This window comes from Natator depressus, chromosome 6 (assembly GCF_965152275.1).
Source record: "Natator depressus isolate rNatDep1 chromosome 6, rNatDep2.hap1, whole genome shotgun sequence".
NCBI classification, from domain to species: Eukaryota; Metazoa; Chordata; order Testudines; family Cheloniidae; genus Natator; species Natator depressus.
In genome coordinates, this window is record NC_134239.1 from 5439026 (window position 1) to 5448482 (window position 9457).

Here is a 9457-nt window from a genome sequence, read left to right on the forward strand (position 1 = left end):
GATTGTTTAGTCTACAGAAGAGAAGAATGAGGGGAGATTTGATAGCTGCTTTCAACTACCTGAAAGGTGGTTCCAGAGAGGATGGAGCTAGACTATTCTCAGTGGTAGCGGATGACAGGACAAGGAGTAATGGTCTCAAGTTGCAGTGGGGGAGATTTAGGTTGGATATTAGGAAAAACTTTTTCACTAGGTGGGTGGTGAAACACTGGAATGGGTTACCTAGGGGGGTGGTGGAATCTCCTTCTTTAGAAGTTTTTAAGGTCAGGCTTGACAAAGCCATGGCTGGGATGATTTAATTGGGGATCGGTCCTGCTTTGAGCAAGGGGTTGGAGTAGATGACCTCCTGAGGTCCCTTCCAACCCTGATATTCTATGATTCTATGATTCTGCCTATTTACCTGGAGACAAAGGTGTTAGGCATTTTTTTAAGGATTTTTCTGTAGGGTGACAATCACTATCAGAGAACATAGGTATCCGGACAGCACAGCAAAATTTTACAAGCCAAGTTTGGGGGGGGGGTTGTTTTCTTTCTAACTCTCGGGTGTAAAGTTAGTTAAAAACAGAGAGGTTAGGATGACAGACTGCACTGTTCAACAGAAGCTGGAATTAGCCAGATTTGAGGCTGAGGAAAGACAAAAGGAACATGAAACACGGGTAGAACTCAGAAAGATGGAGATGGAAGCACAAGTGGCCAAAGAAAAAGAAATGGAGGCTGCCCACAGGAGAGAAATGGAGGCAAGGGAAAAAGAACTGGAGGAGAAGGAAAAAGAGAGGAAGCATGCACTGGAGACGGAGAAGGCAAAGGTTAGGCAGAATATACCAAAAAACCCTAGCAATCCTTCTCCAGGTACCACTTCCCATCCCAGAAAGTTCCCCAGCTACAAGGCAGGTGATGATACCGAGGCCTTCTTAGAAAACTTCAATCGGGGATTCCTTGGGTACAGCATCTCCACAGACCAATACATGGTATAGCTGAGGCCCCCGCTCAGTGGACCCTTAGCTGAGGTGGCAGTTGAAATGCCTAAGGAACACATGAACCAGTATGAACTTTTTAAAACCAAGGCGAGAGTCAGAATGGGGCAAACACCCGAGCATTCCCGTCGGCAGTTCAGAGCCCTCAGGTGGAAACCAGACATGTCATTTACCCGACATGCCTACCACATTGTGAAACATTGGGATGCTTGGATATCAGGAGCAAGTGTTAAATCTCCAGAAGATTTGCCCTTCCTAATGCAAATGGAGCAGTTCTAAGATGGTGTTCCTGAGGAAATAGAAAGATAAATCCTAGATGGGAAGCCCAAAACTGTAATCGAGGTGGGGGAGATTAGAGCCAAATGGTGGAGGTGGCAGAGAAGAAAAAAACTGGTCACAGTTGGAGCGGATACCAGAAGGGACAACCTCAGACCACACCCTTCTATCAGGGGCAGAACCAAGGCCCCAACTACCCCCTCAAGGAACTCTCCAGATACCTTATGGTCCCGCCACACCATTCTCCAGCAACCAACCTCGCCCCAGTGACCTGTCAGCTGGACAATGTTTTAAATGTAACGAGCTGGGGCATGTAAAGGCAAACTGCTCCAAGAACCCCAACAGATTACAGTTCATTGCACTGGAATCACACCAGAGGTCCTCAGGACCAGATACCTCCCATATAACCTTGGAGCGGAGGGAAACTGTGAGTATGGGAGGGAAGACGGTGAGCGCATGGAGGGAGACCAGAGCACAAGTGTCAGCTATCCATGCTTCCTTAGTGGACCCCAATTTAATCAACCCAGAGATCCAAGTGACAATTCAACCCTTCAAGTCCAACTCTTTCAATTTGCCTACAACCAAGTTGCCTGTCCAGTACCAGGGCTGGTCAGGAGCGTGGACTTTTGCAGTCTATGATGATTATCCCATCCCCATGCTCTTGGGGGAAGACTTGGCCAATCATGTGAAGCGAGCCAAGAGGGTGGGAATGGTCACCCGCAGACAGGCTAAACAAGCCATGAGGCCTAGCTCTGTTCCGGAAACTTCTACCTGGACCCGGTCAGAGGTGATGGACCCGGACCCCAGGCCAATGTCTGTAACAGCAGTAGTGGATGCAGTCCCAGAGATCCAGATGAAGCCAGTCCCAGAACCAGAACCAGCGGAACAACCAGCACCAGACCTATTGCCAGCACTGAATCCAGTACTTGCAACCCCAACACCAGAGGGCACCACCGAACCTGAACCGGCAGCAGCCCATAACCCTACACAAGAGGCTCAGCTGGAGCCTGAACCCCAACATAGTGCACCAGCGAAGAGCAGTTCATAGTCAACGGAAAGAGCCCCATCCCCTACATCGCTTCCAGAGGGACCAAGCATAGGTCCACAATCCAATGAGGAACTGATGTCTCCAGAATCAAGGGAACAGTTCCAGACCAAACAGAAAGCAGATCAAAGCCTCCAGAGAGCTTGGACGGCAGCACAGAGCAACCCACCACCTCTCAGCTTTTCTAATCAATCCAGGTTTGTTGTAGAAAGAGGACTTTTATATAAGGAAACTCTTTCTGGTGGACACTAGGAAGACTGGCATCCTCAGAGACAGTTGGTAGTTCCAACTAAGTACCGGGCCAAGCTCTTGAGCTTAGCCAACAATCATCGTAGTAGCCATGCTGGGGTGAACAGAACCAAAGACCATTTGGGGGGGGTCATTCCACTGGGAGGGAATGGGCAAGGATGTTTCTACCTATGTCCAGTCTTGTGAGGTATGCCAAAAAGTGGGAAAACCCCAAGACCAGGTCAAAGCCCCTCTCCAGCCATTCCCCATCATTGAAGTTCCATTCCAGTGAGTAGCTGTGGATATTCTGGGTCCTTTTCCGAAAAAGACACCCACAGGAAAGCAGTACATACTGACTTTCATGGATTTTGCTCCCCGAGGGCCGGAAGCAGTAGCTCTAAGCAACACGAGGGCTAAAAGTGTGTGCCAGACACTAACAGACATTTTTGCCAGGGTAGGTTGGCCCTCCGACATCCTCACAGATGCAGGAACTGATTTCCTGGCAGGAACTATGGAAAGCCTTTGGGAAGCTCATGGGGTAAATCACGTGGTTGCCACTCCTTACCACCATCAAACAAATGGCCTGGTGGAGAAGTTTAATGGAACTTTGGGGGCCATGATACGTAAATTCGTACATGAGCACTCCAATGATTGGGACCTAGTGTTGCAGCAGTTGCTCTTTGCCTACAGAGCTGTACCACATCCCAGTTTAGGGTTTTCCCCATTTGAACTTGTATATGGCCGTGAGGTTAAGGGGCCATTACAGTTGGTGAAGCAGAAATGGGAGGGATTTACACCTTCTCCAGGAACTAAGATTCTGGACTTTGTAACCAACCCACAAATTACCCTCCGAACCTCTCTAGCCCTTAATAAAGAAAACCTACAGGATGCTCAAAAAGAGCAAAAAGCCTGGTATGATAAACATGCCAGAGAGTGTTCCTTCAAAGTAGGGGACCAGGTCATGGTCTTAAAGGCGCTCCAGGCCCATAAAATGGAAGCGTCTTGGGAAGGGCCATTCACGGTCCAGGAGCTCCTGGGAGCTGTTAATTACCTCATAGCATTCCCCACCTCCAACCGAAAGCCTAAGGTGTACCATATTAATTCTCTAAAGCCCTTTTATTCCAGAGAATTAAAGGTTTGTCAGTTTACAGCCCAGGGAGGAGATGACGCTGAGTGGCCTGAAGGTGTCTACTATGAAGGGAAAAGTGCTGGTGGCGTGGAAGAGGTGAACCTCTCCATTATCCTTGGGCATATGCAGCGACAACAGATCCAGGAGCTGTGCTCTAGCTACGCGCTGACGTTCTCAGCCACCCCAGGACTGACTGAACAGGCATACCACTCCATTGACACAGGTGATGCTCACTCAACTAAAGTCCACCCTTACCGGGTGTGTCCTCAAGCTAAAACTGCTATAGAACGGGAGATCCTGGATATGTTACAGATGGGTGTATCATAGAATCATAGAATCATAGAATATCAGGGTTGGAAGGGACCCCAGAAGGTCATCTAGTCCAACCCCCTGCTCGAAGCAGGACCAATTCCCAGTTAAATCATCCCGGCCAGGGCTTTGTCAAGCCTGACCTTAAAAACCTCTAAGGAAGGAGATTATACCACCTCCCTAGGTAACGCATTCCAGTGTTTCACCACCCTCCTAGTGAAAAAGTTTTTCCTAATATCCAATCTAAACCTCCCCCATTGCAACTTGAGACCATTACTGCTCGTTCTGTCATCTGCTACCATTGAGAACAGTCTAGAGCCATCCTCTTTGGAACCCCCTTTCAGGTAGTTGAAAGCAGCTATCAAATCCCCCCCTCATTCTTCTCTTCTGCAGACTAAACAATCCCAGCTCCCTCAGCCTCTCCTCATAAGACATGTGCTCTAGACCCCTAATCATTTTTGTTGCCCTTCGCTGGACTCTCTCCAATTTATCCACATCCTTCTTGTAGTGTGGGGCCCAAAACTGGACACAGTACTCCAGATGAGGCCTCACCAGTGTCGAATAGAGGGGAACGATCACGTCCCTCGATCTGCTCGCTATGCCCCTACTTATACATCCCAAAATGCCATTGGCCTTCTTGGCAACAAGGGCACACTACTGACTCATATCCAGCTTCTCGTCCACTGTCACCCCTAGGTCCTTTTCCGCAGAACTGCTGCCTAGCTATTCGGTCCCTAGTCTGTAGCGGTGCATTGGATTCTTCCATCCTAAGTGTAGGACCCTGCACTTATCCTTATTGAACCTCATCAGATTTCTTTTGGCCCAATCCTCCAATTTGTCTAGGTCCTTCTGTATCCTATCCCTCCCCTCCAGCGTATCTACCACTCCTCCCAGTTTAGTATCATCCGCAAATTTGCTGAGAGTGCAATCCACACCATCCTCCAGATCATTTATGAAGATATTGAACAAAACTGGCCCCAGGTCCGACCCCTGGGGCACTCCACTTGACACCGGCTGCCAACTAGACATGGAGCCATTGATCACTACCTATTGAGCCCGACAATCTAGCCAGCTTTCTACCCACCTTATAGTGCATTCATCCAGCCCATACTTCCTTAACTTGCTGACAAGAATACTGTGGGAGACCGTGTCAAAAGCTTTGCTAAAGTCAAGAAACAATACATCCACTGCTTTCCCTTCATCCACAGAACCAGTAATCTCATCATAAAAGGCGATTAGATTAGTCAGGCATGACCTTCCCTTGGTGAATCCATGCTGACTGTTCCTGATCACTTTCCTCTCATGTAAGTGCTTCAGGATTGGTTCTTTGAGGACCTGCTCCATGATTTTTCCAGGGACTGAGGTGAGGCTGACTGGCCTGTAGTTCCCAGGATCCTCCTTCTTCCCTTTTTTAAAGATTGGCACTACATTAGCCTTTTTCCAGTCATCCGGGACTTCCCCCATTCGCCACGAGTTTTCAAAGATAATGGCCAAGGGCTCTGCAATCACAGCTGCCAATTCCTTCAGCACTCTCGGATGCAACTCGTCCGGCCCCATGGACTTGTGCACGTCCAGCTTTTCTAAATAGTCCCTAACCACCTCTATCTCCACAGAGGGCTGGCCATCTCTTCCCCATTTTGTGATGCCCAGCGCAGCAGTCTGGGAGCTGACCTTGTTAGTGAAAACAGAGGCAAAAAAAGCATCCACCCCTTTGGCAGTGCATGGGCATCTCCAGTGGTTCTAGTTCCCAAACCAGATGGGGAGATACGGTTCTGCGTGGACTACTGTAAAATAAATGCTGTACCTTGCCCCGACAACTATCCAATGCCATGCACAGATGAACTATTAGAGAAATGGGGATGGGCCCAGTTCATCTCTACCTTGGACTTAACCAAGGGGTACTGGCAGGTACCGCTAGATGAATCTGCCAAGGAAAGGTCAGCCTTCACCACCCATATCGGGCTATATGAATTTAATGTACTCCCTTTCAGGCTGTGAAATGCACCTGCCACCTTCCAAAGACTTGTAGATGGTCTCCTAGCGGGATTAGGAGAATATGCAGTCACCTTCCTTGATGATGTGGCCATATTTTCGGATTTGTGGGCAGAACACCTGGAACATCTACAAAAAGTCTTTGAGCACATAAGGCAGGCAGGACTAACTGTTAAGGCTAAGAAGTGTCAAATAGGCCTAAACAGAGTGACTTCCTTGCACACCAGGTGGGTCAAGGAACTATCAGCCCCCTACAGGCCAAAGTGGATGCTATCCAAAAGTGGCCTGTCCCAAAGTCAAAGAAACAGATTCAATCCTTCTTAGGCTTGGCCGGTTATTACAGACGATTTGTACCGCAATACAGCCAAATTGCCGCCCCACTGACAGACCTAACCGAAAAGAAACAGCCAAATGCCATTCAGTGGACCGAAGAGTGTCAGAAGGCCTTTAACCAGCTTAAAGCGACACTCTTGTCTGACCCTGTACTAAGGGCCCCAGGCTTTGACAAACCTTTCCTAGTAACCACAGATGCGTCCGAGCTTGGTGTGGGAGCAGTTTTAAGGCAGGAAGGACCGGATCAAGAATTCCATCCTGCAATGTTTCTCATCAAGAATTTGTCTGAGAGGGAAAGCCACTGGTCAGTCAGTGAAAAAGAATGTTACGCCATTGTCTACGCCCATACATTTCGGGATGGCATTTCCACCTGCAAACCGACCATGCTGCTCTACAGTGGCTTCATACCGCCACGGGAAATAACAAAAAACGAATTCGGTGGAGTTTAACTCTCCAAGATTTTGATTTCGACATCCAACACATCTCAGGAGCTTCTAAAAAAGTGGCTGATGCACTCTCCCGTTAAAGTTTCCCAGAACCAACTAGTTAAAATCGTCCTTGAGATGTGGAAAATATTGTTAGTCTTCATATACTTGGTAGTATATTTAGAGGTGCATGTGTCTTATTAACTCTGTTTTTCCTAGAGCTCCAGGAAGAAATCCCAGCCAGCGTTTCACCCCATCTGTGATTTGGGGGGCATGTCATAAATATAAAGGGAAGGGTAAATACCTTTAAAATCCCTCCTGGCCAGAGGAAAAACCCTTTCACCTGTAAAGCGTTAAGAAGCTGGATAACCTCGCTGGCACCTGACCAAAATGACCAATGAGGAGACAAGATACTTTCAAAAGCTGGCAGGAGGGAGAAAAACAAAGGGTCTGTGTCTGTCTGTATGCTGCTTTGGCCGGGGACAGAACAGGAATGGAGTTTTAGAACTTAGTAAGTAATCTAGCTAGAGATACGTTAGATTCTGATTTCTTTAAATGGCTGAGAAAATAAGTTGTGCTGAATGGAATGGATATTCCTGTTTTTGTGTCTTTTTGTAACTTAAGGTTTTGCCTAGAGGGATTCTCCATGTTTTGAATCTAATTACCCTGTAAGGTATTTACCATCCTGATTTTACAGAGGTGATTCTTTTTACTTTTTCTTCTATTAAAATTCTTCTTTTAAGAACCTGATTGCTTTTTCATTGTTCTTAGGAGCCAAAGGTTTGGATTGGTGAGGATTTTTACCAAACCTTCCCCAGGAAGGGGGATGCAAGGTTTTGGTGACAATTTTGGGGGGAAAGACGTTTCCAAATGGGCTCTTTCCTAATAAAATAAACCCAGTTAGACATTTCATTGTGGCAGCGAAAGTCGAAGGGCAAAAGGTAAAATAGTTTGTACCTTGGGGAAGTTTTAATCTCAGGTGGTAAAAGTAAGCTTAGGAGGTTTTCATGCAGGTCCCCACATCTGTACCCTCGAGTTCAGAGTGGGGAAGGAACCTTGACACCTACTAATTGGTTGCAGGTGTAGGTGATATCTTCTCAGTTATTCCTGGTTCCAGAGTAACCTCCTTGTCCTGGCCCCAGTAGGTGGAATGTAATACCTATAGGATGTGTAAGAGTACTCCAGATTATCTAGCTATTTATAGGATGTCAATCACCATGGTATCCTATGTCCTTCCCTGGCTAGGTTACTCCCCAAAGTAGGAAAGATAGGTTCACTCATTTTGCTTGATGGAGACCACATGATGACCAGAGGAACTGAGGGGGAGGCCACAGCATGCTACGGACTTGTGCAGTTCATAAAAATGTTCATCTTGCATGCATATTATCTGCACACAGAGCTCAGCTATAAGATGCTAAATAAATTCATAGTCAACTAAAAATAGTCATGCTCTCATCGCAAATAACAATATTTTTATAATGTATGTGAAGTTATACGATTACAATGTATTGTGTTATTAATACATGTTCCAAACTGAGGCTGGCAAACTGCTCTGTCTTAAACAAAGAAATGTGTGTTCTACTTAATTTTGTACCTAAACAGGTGAGGGAAAAGCAGCAGGGAACATCCTTCTTCATAGACACTTTGTCTTCTGGTAACCAGGTGCAAAAGTTTCTCAAAGGGGGAATAGGACTCTTAAAAGAAGGTGCAGACATCCCAAGGCACTATCCGCTCTCTCTCTCTCTCTCTCTCTCTCTCTCTCTCTCTGCCCATTGATTCACTGCATCGGAAGGGAGAAAGGAAGCAGCAATTGGACTCGGGGATAGGTCCCGAAGTAAGATGTGTGGTCAGTAAGACTGCTGAGAGCATGTGGTGAGGAAACTTTTGCTCTGAATTTCACATCATTTGTTAACTTAGGCACAAGTTGCATTCTGGCTTTATTCTTCCTGAAACCATCTCTGACTTATATGACTCCTTATTTGCACTCACTTAAAATCTATCTTTGTAGTCAATAAACTTTGTTTTATCTAATCCAGTGTGTTTAAATAGAAGTGTCTGAGAAACTAAGTTGCAGGCATGTTAGTGCTATTAAAGAAATAATGGACAATGTAGCTTATTTTGTCCAGGAGAGGACTGGGCAGCACAGGACATACATTTCTGGAGGGAAATCAAAGACTGGGGAGTGTGTTGGGGTCAGTCTGCAGTATAACCAAGGGCAGTGAGATCCTGAGTGTAACCCAACTATTCCTGGCCAGGCTGCAGTTACACACACATGCTCTGGGTGTGATTTGCATGTGAGATGGTTGTTTGTGAGTATGCCAGGTGGAAGGCACTTTGGCAAGGCATTGAAAGGTTGCAGGCAGCTCTGACACAGCTGCTAATTATTAGGAGTTGGACCCTGGTATGTCACAGCCACCAACCTAGAAAATATCCCAGTAACACCAAAGGTGTGCTGCTTTCTGACAGTAGCGTTCAATTGACAGGAATGGATGAGGTCACCACAGGGATGTGCCCATGCACTGATCCATGGCTGCAGATGCACAAGGAAATTGTGGTCATCACCTCTCCACAAGGAGATCCAAGGCAGGCCCAGTAATGACTCTTCCCTTCTTCACTATGGTAGCAGAAATTATCCCGCACGGGTGTGCAGGCTTTCTAGTATTATCAGTGGTCCAGGGCATGTTGGTGTCCCCTTCTTGTAAGTCACACCAACCTGTGAGGAATTGCAGGGTTGATTATATTAGTTGGA